Source organism: Actinia tenebrosa, unplaced genomic scaffold, assembly GCF_029948245.1.
Source record: "Actinia tenebrosa isolate PJP-AT-01 unplaced genomic scaffold, QUT_ActTen_1.0 PGA_scaffold16__25_contigs__length_10494907, whole genome shotgun sequence".
Lineage (NCBI taxonomy): Eukaryota > Metazoa > Cnidaria > Anthozoa > Actiniaria > Actiniidae > Actinia > Actinia tenebrosa.
Genome location: NW_028292576.1, coordinates 3,955,644 through 3,978,383, shown reverse-complemented (window position 1 = coordinate 3,978,383; position 22,740 = coordinate 3,955,644). Strand labels below are relative to the sequence as shown.

The following is a 22,740-nucleotide window of genomic DNA, read 5'->3' as shown; positions in this document are numbered from 1 at the left end:
CCAACTTCGTTCCCTTGCACAGGTCATACCACGAAAAATAGAATAGAAAAGATCTTACAAAAGCGATATTGCTTTGACTAAAAATATCATTTTGACACAAAGTTTTTTGATTCTGATAGACACGAAATCAGTGTCAACAGGGACACGAGTGAAAAACATCTGCGCATGCTCTCAATCCGTATGCAAATTAGTCAAAACATAAGTAAATTTGACTTACAAACATGCCTGATAAATTGGACTTCACAAAATGCCAAAACGTGTCCATGCTTGAAACTGAAGGCTAAGTCTTTCATATTGTGTTTGCTAATACAGTATCTTAGTCTGACAATAGTATACTCTCGAACTTTTTTGTATACTTGGAGACAAACAAACATTTATTTTCTCACTCAAACTCTTCAAAATTCTTAGAAAACGTGCTGAAGGGCACGCATGCGCAAACGTTTTTCCCTGGTGTCGTCAGCGGGAACAATTATTTGAAATATTTTCGCCAAAACACTAACAACAACACTAGCCCATTATTTGTTGGCAAATGATAGTGAAATTAATTTTCAGTGTTTAGAACAAGCAAGTTTTTTTCAATAGATTTATCGTGGAAACCACGCGGCGACTTACGAACTAAACTCCTTTGTTATGGTTTCGAAATAACCGGAAATTGGTAAAGACACGCACAAAGTAATAAAATATATTACACGTACGTCATGATGGTTTATCGTGGTTTAAGCCTCTGAAATCAACTCACAGCGTCACGTGATGGATTTACATGACGTAATCAACCGACCTCGACCCAGGTTCCGAGGTCAGCGCGTCGCAATAAGATATAAGACTGTTTTGCAAGGATAAGACTTAGTTGTCTGGGACACAGCCTTAAGGACAAAATAGTTCTCTAGTACAGTTATTTTACTCACTCGCTTTACGACGCCAATCCTCGTATCAGGGGATCGCTTTTTTCGGCAAATGTAAGCAAGAGGACTTCGTTTAGTGGCTTCCCTTCCAGAGGTTGGTAAAGTTTACCAGTTTTTTTTAATTAGATGTTTCATCTTGCATGACACCAAAAATATATTCATTCGTTTGTTTACCATTCTTTCCACTTATTGGGAAAAAATTTTTTACACAATTCTTTTTTTAAAGGAAACAGGCAGGCAATAAACACGACAAGAAACATCTTTGAAACAGATGAAATTTCATTTTAAAAATAGAGCAATTATAATGAGAAAAGAATAATAGTGATTTCAAACAAAAAGTAAATGTGCTTTTAAACCTCATCTTGTGATGAATAACCAATTTATATAATAAGTTAACCCTATCTCACACACACACACACACACACAAAATATTTTTTTTTTTTTATTGAATGTTTTTGTCAGTTTAGCATTGTCTCGTAAAACCATTAGCCTCAGTTGCTTCGGCTAAATTACTTTGAAACAAAGATCTTTAATCCTTTTAATGCATTTTTAAATAAGCGATCAATATATACTTATTTCAATAAAGTTAGTCACCAAAAACCTAGAAAGATGTAATCGCTGAGAATCATGGGGAAATGTTTTATATCCAACAAGTAAAGCTTTTGACACAAACTGCAGCAGTTGAGGATGCTCAGAGGAGGTTAACTTGTAACTGGTAGAAGATCTCAAGTCCATCAACAGTTATGAAGCGGTTAAAACATGTAAAATGTATCTATCCATAATCTTTGTCGGTCTCAGCTTCGTTGCTTTTCAGGTGACTAACTTTGTTAAAATAAGTGTATCAAAAAGACGTTAAACTGGCATAACACCTACTTAAAGGAAGAAACGTTTTACTAAAGTCACTCTTACTTTCTGTGTTTTTGTGTCTCATGCATATTGATGAGCAGTACACACTATGCCATCGAGTTTATCCAGATATACTTCATATCCTATTTAACTAGCGAAAAATATAGTTAAATGACATATGATATAACTGACATAAAGTTCATCCCGGTGTAAGGGTTGTAAAACTTCGGATTACCTTCGGATCCCACGTGCACAGCTAGCGGCGCATGGCGAGGATACCGATGTTATCTGAAGTCCCGCGTACTGGCTGGTCAACTTGGCTGCTCTGTTTGCGACTGCTTACGACTTTTTATCGACTGGGAAACGTTTGACCAACGTATCAAACAATGTTTCGGTAGGGTTCAGTGATTTACAAGGTAATCGCAGCCATTTTTGTAGTGAATTTTATCTGTTTTTTGGAACAAGCTTAAAGCACACAGGTCTCGTGGAATGTGTCAAGTGCTGTTTAATTAAAGTGCTTTCAGGTACTTGCAGCGATTGTTACAGAACCGATGCGATGTGAAACTGACTCAGATTTTTGCAGTGACAATATATTTGAGCCCTTTAAAAGGATAACTGAGCTCCGTAAGCCGAATATTAAGCCCTGAATACCTGCAAGTGAATATTCTACATATATATGATTCAAAAATGTTGCTGTGTATCTATCAGCAGTAGACACATGTACTCATCGAGTACGTATCTTTTTCCTGTGTTTGAGTTATTTACAATCTGTCGTATGAGAACCTTCAAAACTGTTTGCTCTAAGTCATCCTTTCCTTTCCTTTCCTTTCCTTTCCTTTCCGTTTTGTTTCTTACCTTTTTGCGATTCTTTTCCTTTTTCTTTTCTTTTTTTCTTTCCTTTTCTTTTCCATTCCTTTTCCAATTCCATTTTTTCTCTCGTTTTGTTCCCCTTTTCCCCATTTCGTTCCGTTTACTTTCTGTGCCATCTTTTTATTTTATTTTTTTACTTCTCTTTTATTTAATATCCTTAATTTTAATTGCGTTCATTCATTGACCAATAGGTAATCCATGTAACACCAGTAACACATATCTCGTTAAATCAACCACCCCTGTATTTCTAATCTTTTCCAGGTTTTCATATCCAGGTGACTACCTCTTGTTTTCTATCACGACAGCCTTGAGTAATGTCTTCTTAATCATTTTCATCTTATTGTATAGTAAAACCAAACGACCTTTTAACGACCTTGACGGGTAATAAGGGAGATCAAAGCTAATGACGGGCGTCTGAAGGCTCGCCTTACATTAATTTTCCATTCTTAGTACTATAGGAACAATTTAATCCGACCTCATCGTGGTTTTACTCGTTAAACTTCTCAACAGGGGCATCGATGGAAGTTAAAAGGATTAGATCTAGATACTGCTTCAAGTGCATTCGCCAAGCCATCTTAGCAAAACATGAGGTGATCCTTCCGACTACGTTCCGACTACAATGCGACTTCATTCCGATTCCAAACTCATTCCTTCGAGGGTGAAGTTTCTGATAAAAGGATTAGATCTAGATTCTGCTTCAAGTGCATTCGCGTGTATGTTAAGCCAAGCCATCTTAGCAAAACATGAGACGATCCTTCCGACTACATTCCGACGTCATTCCGATTCTCATTCCAGACGTTCGATTACCAGACTAGGTTCTTCTCCAGGTTCTCTCTTTTTCCTCCCTCGCTCTGCAAAACCAAACACGCTAAATTCCAATTCCATCTTTGAGTACGGTCTTATCATAGCCGTGACCTTATCTTTCACGTTCTATGCACATATGCTTTAGATATTACTCGTCTCGTCGATAAAAGCAAAGAAATACCAATTTATAAGGTTTCTTATCTTAATACACATTAATCTGATAATCTCAACTGTGCTTTCAACGGCTTTTATCAAGAAAGTGGCCGACAATCGGGTCTGTTTTTTAAGCCAGAAACACTACTCCGAATAACAACCCAATTCCTATATAATTCAATGTTTATTATTAGATATCGAAGACAAATCCCAACATTTTATACCTTAAAACAAAACGTGCGACTTTTTCATACCCAGAATTCCTTTATGCTTCTGAATGGCTTCCGTTTCCTAGCAACGCCCCACATGAGTGACAGGTAGTTCTATTAGTCGTTAACCATCACGAAGTAAACAAGATAAAGAGTTGGATTTCTTGACGCTCAATCGACAAAAACCGTTTCTATGGTATTTATAACATACATGTTGTAGTAGATGGTGGCGACTGAGAGTCAATAGATCCATCGCTTCAACTTTATTGCATAAGGAGACTCTACATTACTAAGTAAGTTATCCATTTGTTTAACAACTGAGGACTAAACAGGTTATATTGTTTTGAGGATTTTTGATGAGTTTACGAGTCTATCCGTCTACTTAAAGACAGTTAAATTCAAGTGTGCCACTTCAAGAAAACATCTTTATTTATAGTACGCTTCAGATAGATGGATCTTTATATTGTATGTGGACAAAACCAAGTGTGGATCCTCAAATACTTGACCTAAAAGACCAATAACCATGTTCAATCGATGGAAGAAGTTTTAGGCCATCCATTATTAAGTGGTTTCAAATTTATCGCATTCAGATTTCACTGAAAAAAAAAAATTTCGTCGCGATATAAGCGTTCGGCAAAGACAACATGTTATCTACAGGTTAGTCCATTCAAAAAGTCTAACACCATCTGTATTCTTTTTAGTCCTTTACCGCTTACGTTTTTACAGATTCCTAAAATAGAAAGTCGAAGATTTGACAAATTAGAGTTGGAAGTTCAGTTTGGTTGGAATAGCACCATAAGTCTATAGAATTTGGGCCTTGTTCGGTTTCGAAACCTGATCGCGGCTTGAGCTGATTTAATGCATCCTTGTTTGTATATGATTAGAGATTTGGACTGTAACCTTTTTGATGTTGTCATAGTAGAAGTTGTTGCTTTTGATTGTTGATAGATTCGTTAGAAGGGATGAAACAAAGGAAGAAAGAAAGGAAGAAAGAAAGAAAGAAAGAGAGAAAGAAAGAGAGAATAAACAAATGAAACTGAAAAAAATATGTAGCATATAGTTTGTGCGGAAACCATTGTTATCGAGCAAAAATCAATAAAGAATCTTTTATCAGATTTCTTAATTTATGGTAAGGAATGATATGACTTTTATATTTCCTTGCAGTAAAAGTCGTTACAAGACCCATTAAGAATATCTTTATTTCTCTCAAAAAAGACAAATGATTGGATATATGAAGGAGAATCCGGAAGGGAGAAAGCTATAAAATAGCTTAATTCATATCCAGTAGCATTTCAACCAGGATATTAGAAACGCCGATATAAAGAAAGCCTTGATTGCTTGAATATTTGCTTTAGTAATTTTATTGATTTACAGATTTCATTGAAAAGAAAAAGGAATTTCTCGTAAAATGATTGAAAGAAGTCAAGTTCAATCAATAAATCTATGCTAAGTAACTTTTGTTTTTTTTTTTCTTTTGAGCCTGCGCTGTTTGAAGTCAGCAAAATAACTCATTCCTCCGCTGGCTTCGATAAACGCAGACTCTTAAAATCTCCTTCCTTGCTTTAATTTTAGAAAGCAAAATCAAAATAGCTTGTTTCTACTTTAGTTTTGATATTTTAGTGGTCTGTTGTCAGAAGCCTGTCAATAGTAGAAAGGTGTAAATGCTTCCGTAAAGAGAGGAAATACCTCTCGGCCATCGCTCGAAAAACGTGGATACAATTGGTTATGGTTAACGGGCTCTGACGGTCTATCTCTTTTACCGTCATTAATGGATTTCAATATCCGCCATTAACCAAAGCGTACATTAGAACGTTTTCTCAAGGTTGCGTGCGCATCTAATCTTAACGGGCCACAAAACTGAAAAACGCAAATTCAGTAAAATTGAGAAGCCAGTTTTATATTTAAAGAGGAGAATAATTGATTTTATGAATTCTTAGCGAAAAATCTCATAGAAATGTATGATAAATCTTATCAGTCATAAAGGTCCTCTTCTGGTATCGTGTCCTGTATTCTGTCCTGTTTCTTAAATTTGGATGAGCGCGCAATCTTGGGAAAAGGGTCTATTTTAAATAATACAACGATCGCAAACTTAGTCGCTTAGTAGACTCTTTTTAGGGCCGGTGCTGCCTTCCCTCTCTCCGATCCTTATTTTACTATCTTGTTTAAATAAATGTTATCATCATCACCATCATCATCATAACAATTATCATTATCATCATCATCATCACCATCTTCATCAAGACTGAAAACATTTATCTGATACTACTCATCCACTAAAAGAGAGAGAGAGAGAGGGAAAAAAACGCAGCAAATCATTGACTGAGGCAGTCATTAATTATTAGTTCCCAAGCTGGAAAAAGCTGGATTTTTATCTAAACATCTTGTCTTGTACTGATACTAATGTTGGCTTCGAAAAACCGTGATTCAAAAACACGTTGTCAAGCAGCTTATTAATTTTTGCAACAGCTTTTCAGGTGATAAGGTGGTTTGTTAAGTTGACACATGATATCAAACTCTCTTTTAAAACTGAGAAAAAGGTGAAGAAAATAATAACCCTTTTTTTAATTTAAGAATATAGGAAAGGTACGTATTTTTATTGCCGGGGGTATGGCTTGGCCTTCAGAGAGAAGAAAAAATCTAAACTTTTGTGGAAGGTCAAACCTTTTTATATTGACGAAAGCTGTTTCCTTATTGACTATTACTGGGCTAGAACCATTTAAAAAAGCTGGTTTACTGCGAATTTCCCCACCCCTACCTCCCCTTCCCCCAGAAATAAAACAACGTACCTCAATCTAATAGACTAATGTGTGAACTGAATAGCACTGAGCTTTCGGATCTTTAATCCATCCATCTTCAGGGAAAAAGGGCGTTCTAAACATTTCCCTCCGAAGATGGTTCTCCTGTGAAGTTTTTCTCCAGGGCCCAGTTACATAAATCTCTCTTAAGATAAAAAAGCTTAAAAACACTCGTAAGTATTGTATTAGTACAATGGCCCATTGTTTTGGAACGATACTTACGGAAGCTCTTATCTTAAGAGACCTTTATGCAACCGGGCCCAGGTTCTCTAGTTTTTTCCCCTCAGTAAAAATCAACTTCTAAATTCCAATTGCAATTTCAGTGGACGAATAGCTACTCCAATCACATTTTATTTTCATTTAGAAGAAACAGCAATGTTATTCAATTACGATATATAGATAAAAAGACATTTGATATTAAAATCAATATGGTTTGAAATCAACCCACTTAAACTGTCAATTCACAATATTTACAATTCGAGAAGAGTGGTTAAGGATACCTAGTAGAGGTAATGAGTTTTCCATGCTATTTATGCCAAAATGTGTCCATAGCAAAATTTGTACTAAACGTCAACTTCACTCCAATTTCAAAAGCTGTTAAAATTAAGCAAGATGATTCGTCTGATTGTATGAGGTATTGCTTTGTTTTTCCAGGGAAATTTATGACAAAGTGCTTTTTATCTGAGTGTATCTAATTCTTGTGAGTTCAGCTTGTAACTCCCAACAACGACTCTAAAATCACTAGAAAAGTGTGTTTATTTTTGTAAAATTCAGTTTATTCCTGTGAATTAGTCGAATAGTGAATATCACTTCTATCATTTCTTCAGACCTTGAAACGAAAAAAATATTAATTGTAAAATGCAAATAGGTAATGTTGTTGTTATCATTTGCCAGGAAGTCTTCGAATGAATGTTAGAATCAAGGACATCAAGGATTGAGTAAAAGACCTTATGAGATTCAAGTTCAAATAGCATGTAAGTACTATTTTTCCTTATTATGTATGATTACATTTCGGCCTTCTTTTTTTCTTTTTTTTTTTTTTTTTTTTTTCTTTTTCTTTTTCTTTTACTTTTTAATGTTTTTAAACAAATTATTATTATTAACAGTGCAGTATTGATTGATGTTTCCATTTTTGTGGCTGAATTAATTCGTAAATTTAAACTTATTGACATGGAAGCTAAAACGAAACGGTAGCTATTCTTATGCATCTCTTTATTTCAAAATCATCCCTTGTTTTCGCTTGCGTGTTCATCTTATTGTTTCCCTATCGTTACTCATCTCAAAAAAGAAAACTCAAGAAAGAAAGAAAGAATACGGAAACTTTAGAGATCAATCAATAATGAAAACTTGTGATCTGTCTACGCGAGCTAGGAAACTTCTCAGAGATACTTAATAGAGTCTTGAAACCTTATTTGCTTGGATCCGAGTTTTATCTATAAAAAAAAACCCCCAAAACTAAATAATCAGTGTGTTATCTAATAAGTTTTGCTATCGGCAGTGCCGTTTATCAGATGTAGCTGCTCTTTCCCAGGAAAAAACCTGCGCGTACCTTGCTCCCTGGTAGTGCAGTTTTCTAATGACTGTGAAAAGCTCAGTGCCGTAAGCGTGACGTGCCGTGACCGTGATGTTTTCTAGAATTTTAATTGGCTGATTTTTTTCTCGCGCAATATGATTGGTCTAAAAGTGCCGTGACTTTGGCGTGACCGTGTCCGCGCCGTGTTGATGCCGTGTTCCGGGTATTTGATTGGATGGAGAGTGAATTCTCGTGCAATGTGATTTGTCTGGCGTATCCCTTGCTGTGTCAAGAACGTGTTCGTTAGTTCGTGCCGTGAGCTTTTCACAGTCATGCGAAAACTGCTCTATAAGCTTAATCAAGAGATAATGAGATAGTTCATTTCCTCGTGCAAGTCGATCGGAGACACAGAGTCCGCATGTTTATCAATATTGCAGTAATGGTATTACAGTATCTAAAACTGCACGGATTGGAATAAGCTTGTACGAGTGTATGTGAGACCGTTAAGTAGACAACGCTCTTGCTAAATTAGATGCTCTTGTTTTAAAACCTTAAGAACTGACTAATGCCGAAAGAAAAACACTTTCATGTACGTAGTGAAGATAATCAGTAGGTCATCAATGGTCATAAACAAACCTCTTGAAACCAAAATGCTATTATCCCAAAGAACAAAACTACTCTAAAACTAAAGACTGACCTATATTGAACTCCTAAACCAATATGATCTGTCAGTAACCCCATCTTTTAAGGCCGGTTTAGACGGTACGATTTTCGCCTACAACTATCGTATACAACACGATCGCGTCTGTCGTAGGCGAGTTGAAGGCTTGATTTACACGCTACGACTCGGGTTGTAGGATGGCGCGAGCGCGTTGTATTCGATAGTTGTAGGCGAAAATCGTACCGTCTAAACCGGCCTTAAGATATCCTTTTTGTATGCTCTTACTACGTGCACTCAATAGACGACTTGAACGAACAGGTCACGTGACTCTATTTCCCTTAAAACGAGCAGCCGTGTTAAAGTGAGCATCAAGAACGAAAAGAGTAATAAGAAAGAAAATTCGCGAAGCATCTTGGTAGTGGTAGTGAATTGACGCCATCATGCAAACATCCTATTGCTAGGTTTCAATCAGCTGATAAAAGACTTTGAATCTCATTATCTGCTCCAAATGGTGGTCAAACACTGAACACCATGTACTTTAAACCAGAAAAAGATTCTATTGAAAACTTGTGTTTCAGCTGATGAAATTTGGCACGAGGCAGTAAATGACGACAAGTAAGAAAACAACAATTGAGTGTATACTATATTAGATGCTTAGTGGACGGGTAAATGGACTTCTGTGTACCTGTTTGTAAATCCCTTCAAGGAACGCCTGGGGCATCAAAAAGGAAGTTAAATTAACCCTTTTGAAAACATCTTACATTAGGGCTACTTTCTCTCCTCCTACCATCCGTTTATTACTCGTTACTACGTGCCAATTAAGGAGTTGATTTCAAAGTTATGATCTATCCATCGTAATGGACTAATAGTAATAATATTTATTTACTTAATATTGCGCAGTCTAACATGCCAATATATGATCGCGTGCACATTACAAAATACAATATCAATATTAATTTACATTATAATAAAATTTCCTAGCTATTAAAATAGAAATTAGAAAAATATATCATTAAGTGAAAAAAAATAAAAGTAATTAAATACGTCGGTATAGAATTTAAAAAAATATAAACGATGCTAAGTTCTAATCATAAAGCGCTAGTTCAAAAAAAAAAATTACTGTAAGATTTAGTTAGCCTTATTTCGAGAGGCAGTCTATTCCATACCCTTGGGGCTACAAAGTCTTCTTTGCTTTTCGCTTGCTGCGGCCATCTTGAATCGCAAGGCATTTTAGGTCGCCATGGAAGCAAAACAAAACAAAGATGATGAAATGACGACCCCACGATATTTGAGAAAGTTCCTCAGTTGTGGAACTCTTAGATTATTTGTATAGGTAATAGAACTACATGCTGTCCAATTTGAAAATAATTGGATGAAAAAAATTCCGAGGACTGACAAAATTGAAGAGGCCGATAGGCCGAGTCCAATTTGGCAGTCAGGAATTTTTTTACTTCAATTATTTTCAAATTGGACAGACATGTATTTCTATTGCAGATTAATTATATCAAAGTTCCATGTCTACCATATTATCGTTTTTTTACGCTGTAAAGGTCTTCGAACTTCCTCCGCCATTTTGAAAAAAATTACAAGGCGAAAAAAAGTAAACGAGGGCGGCCGGCAAGCGAAAGTCGCGCGCTGATTGGTTCGAAGTCAATTTCTATTTTTTCTCCTAAGTTTTGATTGGCTGATAAAAACTATCCAAATACTGAGTAATTGGATAGTTTTAGCTCTTCCAAGAAAAATGCGAATGGAAACAATCCAAATTAATCTTTAATTTGGACAGGAAAGAGAATTTGAAAATAATACAACAGTTGCTTATATGGGATTATAGAGTGATAATATAATTATAATTATAATTCATCTCTTGTCTAATTGTCTTGTTTTGAACAGTGAATGTCAATCGACTCCATTATTGTAACACAGCTTTGTCTCATTGCCCCCTTGACGACCCACAATGCCTTGTGATTCAAGATGGCCGCCTCATCGTCAAAGTAGTCCATTTTATAAAAACTAAATGCTCGAGCTAGTATTGTTTTCACATAACTTTAGAACGCCATTCATAAGCTAGTTTATAAATAGACGTATTTTTTATGTCTATTTTAGTGTGGTCGTTACTTGATATGATAATGCCATGTTTTATAATTACTTTTCAAGAGTGGCTTAGTCTTTTGTCATTTTGGCCACTTCCATATGGTAAACCATTTGTAAACCTGAATTCAAGTACCTGCTATTCAGGGCCATATGTCATTAATTCATAGCTGCTAGAGACCAGCTGTCGTAGTTGTTTGTTTGTTCAAAGTGAGTAGGGTATAGTACTGATGTTTTGATATTTTACACTAAAAACGAGCGATGTATAAAACGGATAGGTGGCTTGTGTTTGCATTTTTTATCTTTCTTTCTTTCTTTCTTTCTTTCTTTCTTTCTCTCTTTCTTTCTTTCTTTCTTTCTTAAATTGGCTTCTTGAAACATAGCGAAAACATACTTATAAGATCTATTTTCCTTAAATAGTATATGTGACTAGTATTATTTTAAACTTGAATTTAGAGCTTCGCGCACTGTGATTGGTCGAGCGACTAATTGTAAAATGTATAAAAATATATAAGGTCACGATTTATCTCATGAGTTTTAGTAAGCTGTTAAAAATATTGGTGATATTAGGTAATCTAGCCTAGTGGAGCCAAATCGTTTGAGTAATCTGTTATTCAGGACCATTAAAGCTCAGGTTTCGCCCTTTAATTATCCTTATCTTTTGATAAATGAGACAAATTGATGCACACAGCTTTTCTGCTTCAATATCTGAGGAGTGTCGAACTGAAGGATAAGGGGAATTGCTGGATCTTGATTGAACCATTGAGGGGATGGGTTAGTTTTGAAAGAATCAACAATGGAGTAGCAATAGCTTCGTTTGCAAATTGCCCATTTCGGTCCACATGACATTCCCTTGAGAATTATTCTGTTATGACGAACATGTTAAAATATTTACATATGAAAGAATCAACTCCCAAGATTGGCATCACGTGGTCTGAAATTTGTACAACAAACAACGAAGATGAATAGGTCTATTGGCCATTCTAAGGTTGAGGGGTAAACTGGGTCGAGTGCATTTTATGGGTGTTTTAGGGGACGGAATAGACGCCATATCTGAAATATGTCCTCTAAAACTCCACCACTGATTCCCCAAGAATGACATAGAACACGCCAAATATCGATTCAAATGCTAACACTTCCTGTAAACGGTCTAACGAGACGATTTCTTTTCCGCTTACGGTCAACCATCGTATGCTACGATCTTTGCTTTTTCGATTACTCGTGATGCATGATTTCGTTATCTCGTACGATCTTAATCCATTTCAGTTGTGGTAATAATCATTCTTGCGAGGTTTATCAGAAATGATCATCGCGTGCTTAAAAAAATGACTGATTGCTTTCTAGAAAATGACCCCTGATGACGATCAAAACGTCGCTCAAAATAGCTAGCTCTCTTATTCTGGTCTGCGAAGTTTTTTGTGTGACAAACCAACGAATATTATTTTTATTAGAGACGAGATTTCAACCTTTGACAGGCTGAGCAAATCTCTCTGCTGTAGGACGAAAATTGCTTCATCAGCCCTGCGTTATTCGACCAATAGGTTATAGGAAGCCAGACAAGTACCCTTAATTAAGCGGACAGGCCCTGCATAATGCGACCAGCAGGTTTTAGGAAGCCAGACAAGTACCCTACATTAAGCGGACATGCCTTGTATAATGCGACCAGCAGGTTTCTGGAACTCACTCCATACTGATCATCGACCAAAGATCTTGTCGAGAGAAGAATTCAACATACTCTATCTCTTACAAACTAATTTGTGGTAATCTTAACAGTCCAAAACATTGGATGCATTTCCGATTACATCAGATCCCGAAACCTTGCAAAATTCAGATGACGTTTTTATCACAAAGCAATCTACCGAGACCAGCTACCCACTGAACGTAAAAGAATGGCGATAAGATAGCCAGGGCGAGTACTGACTATATATTTACGCCATATCTTACTTCGTGATAGAAGAGTAAAATACAAGACTAGCAATCTTTCTGTTTGTTACTGAAGAGCTTCTTGACGCATTGGAGGTGAGAGTCAATTTGTATTTGAGAGAAAATTCGTATGTATTTCGTATGTGGAAAAAGATCGATTAGCTAGATTCTCTGTGCCTTGAGAATGCTAAGATCGAGAACGATCGCGTTCAGAGATCATTGGCTTAGTTTTATATGCTATTTATCTTTTACCGGCGTGTAGGGACACATTCAGTCTCAACACTAAGGTCCATTTTCTTGACGAGAATAAGAAGCAGAAACACAAGTCATTCCAGCTATTCTTGGTTCTTAGAATTCCTTTTGCAAAGACAACGTTTTTTGTTTTTGTTTTTGTGTATACAGTCAAAATTATCGCTCAAAGATTAATGAGCTTTACCGGGAGCTTAGGGAAGATTTTCACATTATAACTACTACCCCACGACCTTGGCTTAGCCGTTATTATCAGAGGCTGAGGCCATCGAGAATCTAATCGTTAAAAAAAATCGATTGAAAGAAATGAATATTCCGCCATTTTCTTACGTTCCATTATTTCAAGTTTAGTCTTGTTACACGTTGCTCTTATAGCATGTAAGGGATTCTTTTTGCTCCGTTGTATGTGCATTAATCCATCCATCCCTCCCTCCCTCCCTCCCTCCCTCCCACCCTCCCACCCTCCCTTCCTCCCTCCCTCCCTCCCTCCATCCATCCATCCTCCTATCCATCCATCCTCCTATCCATCCATCCATCCATCCATCCATCCATCCATCCATCCATCCATCCATCCATCCATCCATCCATCCTTTCATCTTCATTATGATTGATTCTTTCACTATTGAGCTTCAATTTTAATCTTCCACATCAATGTCTTATTTCCTTTGATGGAAAAATTTGGGAATCAATTGTCCCATTCATTCAAAACTAAGAATCGTTGGTGATAATCGCATAAAACATATGTTTTGCTACGTGGAATACCAATTAATTTTTCTTTCCGCCGAATTATCTCTGTGTGTATTTTTGCCTAATATACATTTTATCCACTCTCTATTGAAACAATAAGAGCAAATTTCTCTCATTAAAACGCAACGAAACGAAAAGAAAAATACACCAAAAAAGATTTGAAAAATAAACCTTCCTAAAACAAAATGAAAATGGAATATTAAAGAAAAAAAAAAAGATTTTTTATCTTTTCTTATTGCTAAAAATTCACTAGACTAAAAGTTTCTCTTTATAGAGAAGTTAATTTTTCGTGTTGCAATTATTAGTACTCTTTCCTTTTCTCATTTGACAAGATGAAATAAATCAATCCAATGAATTTTCTCCTTTATAAGACAAAACGTCACTCACGCGCTTAGTTGAGCAATTATTTATAAGGCTCTTGAACATAGACACGGCTTAATTTGTCTCATAAAATGAAAAATACTCTATTTATTTGGATTGGTGGATTGGCAATGCACCTTTGTTCCCGAAAGAAAATTAAAACATCTTGGGAACTCACTGCTCTATACAAGAACTGCATACTTCTATGTCTTGTCCAAAGCTAGTTGAAAACAGTTTGGATTATTTGGCTGGCAAAGGTATTCTTATATCCCGCGAAAGCGAGAAAAGGTATTTGGGATTGTTTACACTATTATTGCTTAGAGATTTTTATCTTATACTACGTGGTTTGAAGAATCCAAAATCCAAAATCTAGAATCATTATCACTTGGTTTCTTTATTAGTATATTTTCTTTCTTTCTTCCTTCCTTCCTTCCTTCCTTCCTTCCTTTCTTTTTTTCGTGCTACCATTTTGGCCAAATAAATTTCAATTTTCAAATTCTAAATTAAGTTACATTTTTAGCAGTCGTATGTCGTGCGTTGGTGTGTATTTTAGAAACGGATTATATTTTCTAAGTCCAATAACATTGGTATATCTCAGACGTTTATTAAGTCTAAAGTTTTTTTGACACTCGTTTGCTCTAGTTTCATTTCCGCGATAAAGTATTTTAAAAAATCCACACTTTGTCTACTTTGACCAATATTTTTTTAAAGTTATTACAACCGCTCTTCCTTAGCAAAACAATTTCTTCCTCAATTCCATAGAGCACGATATAGCTGATATTTCTTCTCAAGTTTTTACGCTTCAACAAGCATCACCATCCTTTGTAAAAATGTTTCTCAGAAATATAACCTTAAATTTCAATTTGTAAACGCCATAAGTTAATCAAACAAGTGAAACGATTATTTTCTATTCGTATGTGAGTCGTTTGTTAGTTCTCTCCTGTGCTTCGAGGGTTTTTTTCCGGGTTCTCCGGTTTTCCTCCCTCCGCGAAAATCAACTAAAATTCTAAATTGTAAAATTCTAAATTGTAATGTTGTTTGAAAGTATAATACGCCTGAAGCGAGATGACGTTTTACCCCCGTCTCTAGACCATAATCCTTTTCACACTGCTTTTGTTCTTTAATTACGACTATTGTTCCTGTATTCTCTAAGGAATCAAAAATTTTAATATGAAAGAATTTTAAAAACTATTATGGTATAGAGTCGATAGAGTTATATTACAAATAAATGGAATATAAGTGACACTAAAAATAATAAAAAATATGTAAGTAATATCAAGAATGTCTAACAGCTTGGCAGGATGAAAGTAAACCCCATAAGGCTTCTATATAAATATTGAATGAAGCGAGATCAATGAAATTCTAATAAAGATACGACTGACACTCAGACTAGTTCATGATATACAGATGTAAAGATAGGAAGATAAGGTGTAGAACAAAGATGAAAAGATCCGTGGAGAAGCGTTCTTTTCTGCTTGCGATTTTGATCACGTGATGCCTAATTGCCTAATGACGTCATGTTGACGGGATGTTGGGAAAATTTAGAATGTCGTGACTTTCTTAATTACCATAAGGCTATCTATTTCGTTGGACAATGTGCAAGTATCTTTGCGATTCCGGGTTGAGAATCCTACTCAATAAAATTCCCATTTCAGAGATATGCTTCGCTTGTCACACACAAAGGTTTCAATACTAGGCTACGTGCTAAATTACATTTATTCTTTTCTCCTGTCACGAATCACTGAGCATTATGCATGAATGTGCGTGACAAGCGAAGCATATCTTGGAAGTAGGCTATATAGGATCTCGTGGCTTTCCTATAGTATAAGGCTGTTTAATTGAACAATGTGCAAGTTTCTTTGCAAGTTAAAGCTGCGAATCCAACAGTTGAGTTAAATACGATATGTTTAAAAAACTAGATAGCAGACCTCTTTACCTAGAACATGAGCCACCCTAGAGTATCATTTCTTTGTTTAACGGTTTCACATGAGAAGACACATGAATATGGATACAATTCAAACAGAATCTTAATTTCAAGGGAATGACATGTGGTCTGAAGTTGGAAAACATTACGCCCAAGGTAAAAGGGTCTGTTTTGCATTGGGACGGAAGGAGTGGTTATTGACTTAAAATGAGTTTTCCGTGAGGCCAATACGATAAGTGTTCCAAGGCAGCCTTGGCTGTTAAACATCGCGACGTTTATTATTTTTTTAAACCCTCAATTTTTTTCGGTGCACTGAAACAACCTCTGAGCTGATCTAAGTCAGGGCATGGCTAACTCACAGATTGAACCCTGAAACAACCTCTGGACTGTTCTAAGTCAGGGCATGGCTAACTCACAGATTGAACCCTGAAACAACCTCTGGGCTGTTCTAAGTCAGGGCATGGCTAACTCACAGATTGAACCCTGAAACAACCTCTGGGCTGATCCAAGTCAGGGCCTGGCCAACTCACAGATCAAACCCTGAAACAACCTCTGGGCTGATCTAAGTCATGGCATGGCTAACTCACAGATCGAATGGGAATTTAGCGTGTCAGTTTTATAATCAAAACATTAGAATCAACGTCGAAACTACTTCGATACACAGTTGAGTGAAATTAATATTTTCTAGCGGTTTTGCGCCATGCATTATCAATCGGCTTATCGTTCAGTATTTTTAACCTGGGTATTAAAGGATTTGTGATTGTTATCTTTTAGCTTATATTAAAATCGAAAAAAGAATCAAAATTGGTATTGTAATCCCCTTTGTGGTTACGTTTTTATCAACATCTGGGTGAAAACAGATAACAAGAACCTTTAAATAAATAACTGTCTTTATTTTTATGTTTTAAGCTGCTTTAAAAAACATCAAAATTCGAAAGGAAATGAGACAAACCGGGCAGCGAAAGCACAACTCAGTTGTAAACAAATTCAAACCTAAAAAAAGAGAGAGAGAGAGCGAAAAACCCTCCAAAAACAAAAACAAAAAATAATAATAATTTGTGGAGGATTCATAAAGAAATTTGTTCGCGCATCTTTTCATCTTCTGTTATATGATTTGTAAATCCACTGCGATTTAAAAACCGCAATATGGCATTATAATGTCGGGATTTGAGACTTGAAAACGGTTACAGCCACAGAGATTTCCCTAAAAATCACGAAGTCGGAATATCTTTGTTTACGCATAACTATATCGCGCATGAATAGATCGTCATCGCGAGACGTTTTTTTTTTTTTTTTTTTTTTTTTTTTTTTTTTTTACTATTTTTCCGGGTAGTTGAGCAGCTGTATCACGCTAAACAGAGCGTACGTGCACCCGTGCACTACTTCATATGCGGTAAAAGTATATCTTTAGTATAACTGTTAGTTAGGCACTTAATGAGACAGGCTTTGCGTCTATTTAGTATTCAAAGGCTAGGTATCAAGAGTATTGTCTATTCTCACTAGAGTACTTAATGAGGCCTCCTTTTTTATATATAAAATATACCATTCGTAGTCAATATTAAGAATCTGCAACATCTGATGTGACATAGCGCTTATAACTACTGTACGTTTGTGTTTGAAGGTAAGATTTTTCTCGTGGATCATTCAAGGACTGTCGTTTTATTTTCCGTTAGATTTTCAATTATTATAGATAGATAGATACGAATAGTTCAAGTCACAAATTGTTAACTATGTTAACATAGTAACATTGTTTTAGTACTTTATGATTTCTTGAAAATATCTGTTCTTTTAAAAGGAATATTTAAGTTTTGGTTCAATTCAGCATGGATATGCGACTTATTTTTGAAAATTTAATAGCTAACGCGGTTCTTGAATAAAAATATGTTTTACAGCCATTTCAAAAACTATTTTCAAACAAAAACAAAATATTGCAATAACTGTTTTAGTATTTTTAACACAAGTGAATAAAAATAAATGGAGAGAGAGTTTTTTTAAGATTATTTTATTTATCCCTGGAAGCGGCACCAATCGACTAACGAGCGTGCGCGTGCGCGTTCTATTCACCTGTAGGTGAATATGACATGCAGCATAAGACGTAAATTGTAACCAATGAGCGCCCCGGATTTATTATATTCACTTGTATGAAAATACTAATGAATAATACAGAGTAAGTAGCAGCGATGAATCACATGATTTGGTAGTTAAAACTACCTTTAAAAAATCTAGTTCTCAATGACGCCCTAGTTTTTTTTTGTGTGTTTTTTTTTTTGTTTTTTTTGTTTTTGTTTTTTTGTTTTTTGTTTTGTTTTGTTTTTTTTTGTTTGTTTGTTTTTGTTTTTTTTTTGTTTGTTTGTTTGTTTTGTTTTGTTTTTTGTTTTTGTTTGTTGTTGTTTTTTTTTTGTTTTTTTGTTTTTTGTTTTTTTTTTTTTGATTAAACTCAAAGATAACGTTGCTTTGTTGTTAATACGCTTTTCACAGAGAAAAAATTTCGTATTTTCCGGATAAGCTTTCTGAAAATAGTACAAATAATCTAGATTTGTTCTTGATGGGATAATTTAATAATCTAGCTAAGTCATGAAATAATTCTATTAAAAGGAAAAGTTTGCTTCCTTGAGAATGCTCAGAAAGTCTTTAATAAGGCTTTGCATTAGTTAGTAAAAGATAAAAGATTAGATGCTTTGACAAGATACAGAAGGGTTAGTGTAAGTCATTCCAATCGTGCAATGGATTCAAAAAAAATTCGTCTTGGTCCGTTCCACTTTCGTTACCATTCATTCATTTATCCCTCCCTCCATCCATTCATCCCTCCCTCCCTCCCTCCCTCCCTCCCTAAAAATCAGAGTACAAATTAAAAATTGGGGGGGAAATATTTTTTAGTTTTTGGCAAGTCTTTGAACGCGTGCGCTGTTATACCGGAAGTCCAAGAAATCCTGTTCTCAATAAATGGATTATGCCAGAGCCCTTGTTCTTCACCGCAGGCCAGAAAAAACGCAGGCTCTAGGTACGAGATTAATAAACACCCTGGGAGCTGTAGAGCAAGAGAGAAGCAAGCTTAGAAACGCGAGGTTCATTGCATAATTTAAACACAAACAGTCGTTTTATATAGTTTTGTTTGAAATATTTTTGAGCTATTTTAAGTGAGCGTGTCTGTGTCTTTTGATAACAAAACGCGCACGTTATATCTCAATTATTTTACAATATGCAATATAGATAATTTTTTATTTAATAGTATTGGGACTAAGTGAAAATGCAACAGCAACAACACAAGAATAAGGTTTCGAATTTAAAATTTATTAACATTTCGTTTGAGGAAAAAGAGCTTCAAGTTTTCTACTAGGATTACTCGGTAGGAAGCTACGGTAGTTTCGGAGCGGAGAAGGATGAGGGAGGGGAAAAAAAACACACATAAAATATAGAGGGAATAAAACATACATAGGTGGAAGGGAAAAATCCTTATTATTTGATTTAATTATGAATTTCAGTATTAAAGTGCTTATAAGCCTTTACACAATATTTTCAGAATTGATTCTTTAAATAGTGAATAGTTGATTGTGAAAACAATTCGTCATTTGAATGTCGGGTCTTTAAGATACGAAGGTTTATATTTCCAATATGTTAATGACTATGACGTAACATAAGGGATTTGAGTTATTTTGTGGCAACTTTTAATATTGAACGCTTGACATTTTTTGAAAACAAATTTGTAAGAACCTTTACGTGAGTCACGAGTAAAAGGGTGATGCTTTTTAAATACTGTATTCCAGAACGAGTGCAGTGTTGTATATTAAATGATCCCTTATGTTACGTCATAGTCATTAACATATTGGGAATATAAACCTTCATATCTTAAAGACCCGACATTTAAATGACGAAATATTTTCACAATCAACTATCCATTATCTAATGAATCAATTCTGAAAATATTGTGCAAAGGCTCATAAGCACTTTAAGTCTTTTTTGTTTGTTTAAGGAGGGAATAAAGGCTAAGTGAAAATAAAAGATAAATGAAAAAATAAAAACGTAGAAAGAAGAGGGGAAAAAATGGCAAAAGTTCTTGCTCATTTTGATATATGGAAAACTTTAATTTGTAACTGATTCTAAAAATAGCTTAAAGATTCGGACAAACATTGCATTCTGTTTAACCGCTACGAGGATTATACGAACCGATTTTATTATTTTTACTTAAAGTTACAATAATAACCCATGTAAACTAAGATCAACTGCGATCGGCTATGAAAATTATCTGCTGAAAGTAAACTTGTAAGTTTGTTTGTCCGAATTTCGCCTTTATCTTCGTTTTTATGACGTCACGGTTGCGCTGTGCTATTGGTTGTCGTCTAACACTATAATCTTACACATTTATTAACTGAATTCACTCCTTACTTGAAAGCGTATTAATTTTTTTTATCTTGAGAAGGCTGTCACACTTGATCTACTTAAGGCTAATTATATTGACGTATAGGTAATAATTATATATTATATATTGTAATAATTATATATTTTTTAAAGTCGTTACTTTTGATTTATTTACCACCCCAAAGAAATTCTATATATTTTATTTTCTAGAAGATTTCATCCAGCTCAATTTATGTAGCAATAAAAGTCATTCAATATTCTATTGCTGATAGCATACTTTAGATAGAGAGTAATTAGATTTTTTATTCAATTTAAATTGGCTTGAATATAGGTGTTCAGAGTACGTGATGTGAATCTCTAAGTAGTATATTATATTATATGCTTTCCTTTCCTTTCCTTTATATCAACTGAAAAACGTTATCTACCAAATAATTTTCCTTTCATAAACTAAGCCGTTTCATTTTTTTAATTGTTATCGTTATTATTTTTACGAAAGATAAATACATTTCGTAAACACAAATTTCGAGTTAATAACATTATAGCCCTTTGGCTTTGCGATTAAAAGATTTTGTGATTAAAGGAAAGGAAAGGAAAGGAAAGGAAAGGAAGAGAAAGGAAAGGAAAGGAAGAGAAAGGAAAGGAAGAGAAAAGCAGATAAAAGAAAAAAAAAAGCTATAGTTCGAAAAAATAGTGGCTGTAGTAAAGATTAGACCACGAAGATATTATTATTAGAATAATGTTAGTAAAATGAGAATTGTAAAAATACAACCGGACCTCCATGTGAATTGCTAATTAACTTAAAAGAAAAAAGAACATCTCCGATATAAGATAAACAACTTTTATCAGAAGTAAAAGGAAATTTGTCTAGACATAGCACCTTCCTGAATCAGTGGAACATTCTACTTTTTACTTAATTATTAAATGAAGGTCGTTAAATTCGGGCTCTTTTCCCAGTTTTAACATTTTTGGCAAATGATGCAATATAGAAAAGCCTACCCTTTTTCATTATGCAACTCTATTTACCGATTGTGTGAAAAAGGGTACCCTTTTTCCTAAAAAATACGGGAAAATCTGTTATTCTTTTTGAAAAGTTAGTGAAATAGAAAACTCCTACCTTTTCGTCGTTCGCTTAGCTCAACACAATGCACATCAAAGGGGTTCATTTTTTCATTGAGTTTCAAGAAATTAACGCATTTGAAAATTACCTCCCGTTTTCTATGCACAGCTAATTTAGTTTGAAAAGTTTTAAAAGGGGGTACGTTAATTGCATTTTCCTCTGGAAGCTGCAAAGCACGAAAATTGGTACCCCTCATCGAAACAACAATGACATGGCATAGAGTTACAATAATGGGTAGCCTTTTACGAAGTTTCATTGTCGCTTGTCCAGTCAAAAAGAATCTCCTGTCATTGGCTATCTTGACAGCCTAGCTATAATGATGGATAAGACATGACTGACGGCGTATGATTAGGCGCGTCTTGTTCCTTGCACGTCCATATAGCTTGCCAGTCAGCAAATTTCCCCATAAAAATCCTCATAAAATATTCAATTTTATATGTAATGTCATTTCTCCTGTGCCTTTGTTATAAGCTGAAATTTTGCCTTCTCACTAATATCGAGTTACTCTTTCTATTTCTGGTGTTCAATTTGACAAAACGGCTCTTTTTACGGAGGGTATGGTCACGTAACCTGTTGTGGCAAAAGGTCTATTAAAGAATTATCCTCCGCCTTTTTGCAGAATCTTATGTGGCTCATGTACGTGATTTCAGGGTTGTGGCAGTAAGACTCGTTTACCCCGGATGTAGTGGGAGGGGTGGGGCTAGAGCGCATGCGCTATATCGATCTGTTTTTATGATCAGTATTCACGATTATTGAATTATCCTCACTTCTCCGCCAAACAGTTTGTCCAAGAGAAAATGAACTAAGAGAAGGAATCCCCGTGCCCCATCATGTGCACGCTTTGATGCTATTTTTAGAATCATTGATGCTATCTTTAACTCGTTACCATACCCGCGCGATAATCATGCTTCCTTTTAATGACTCGTTTTAGGACACGAAAAGCGCCATAATTCTCTATGTGCACGACAAAAAGACAGGCTTTGTTTACTGCAAGACTGGAAGCCGTCTACCCTTAAGAAATCAACCAATCAGGTTCTTCGCTCAAAATATCTCCCAGCTAAAAATAGCATCAAACTGTGCACATGATAGTTACAAGGCTATATAGGTGAGATTCCTTCTCTTAGTTCATATTCTCTTGGTTTGTCCTTTTACGTGACTACACACATGATACACAAGGACGGCGCTAGACATTAGTATCTTTCTCCATTAAAATGCTCCTTACG

The 22,740-nt window shown here is 35.2% G+C and overlaps 1 protein-coding gene across 4 annotated transcripts in view; it reads left to right on the top strand.

Annotated features, from left to right (window-relative positions):
- The window catches only part of LOC116293668 (adenosine receptor A2b), a 50,811-nt gene that overhangs the window by 12,655 nt on the left and 15,416 nt on the right, over nt 1–22,740 (top strand). For 2 of the 4 annotated variants that reach the window (XM_031701125.2, XM_031701126.2), the window contains exon 3: nt 7,474–7,553. The gene's annotated coding sequence lies outside the window, so the exon portion shown is untranslated. Of the gene's footprint in view, nt 1–7,473; nt 7,554–12,749; nt 12,861–14,277; nt 14,409–22,740 lie in introns of those variants that run through there. The other 2 variants (XM_031701127.2, XM_031701128.2) reach the window with 2 other exon arrangements.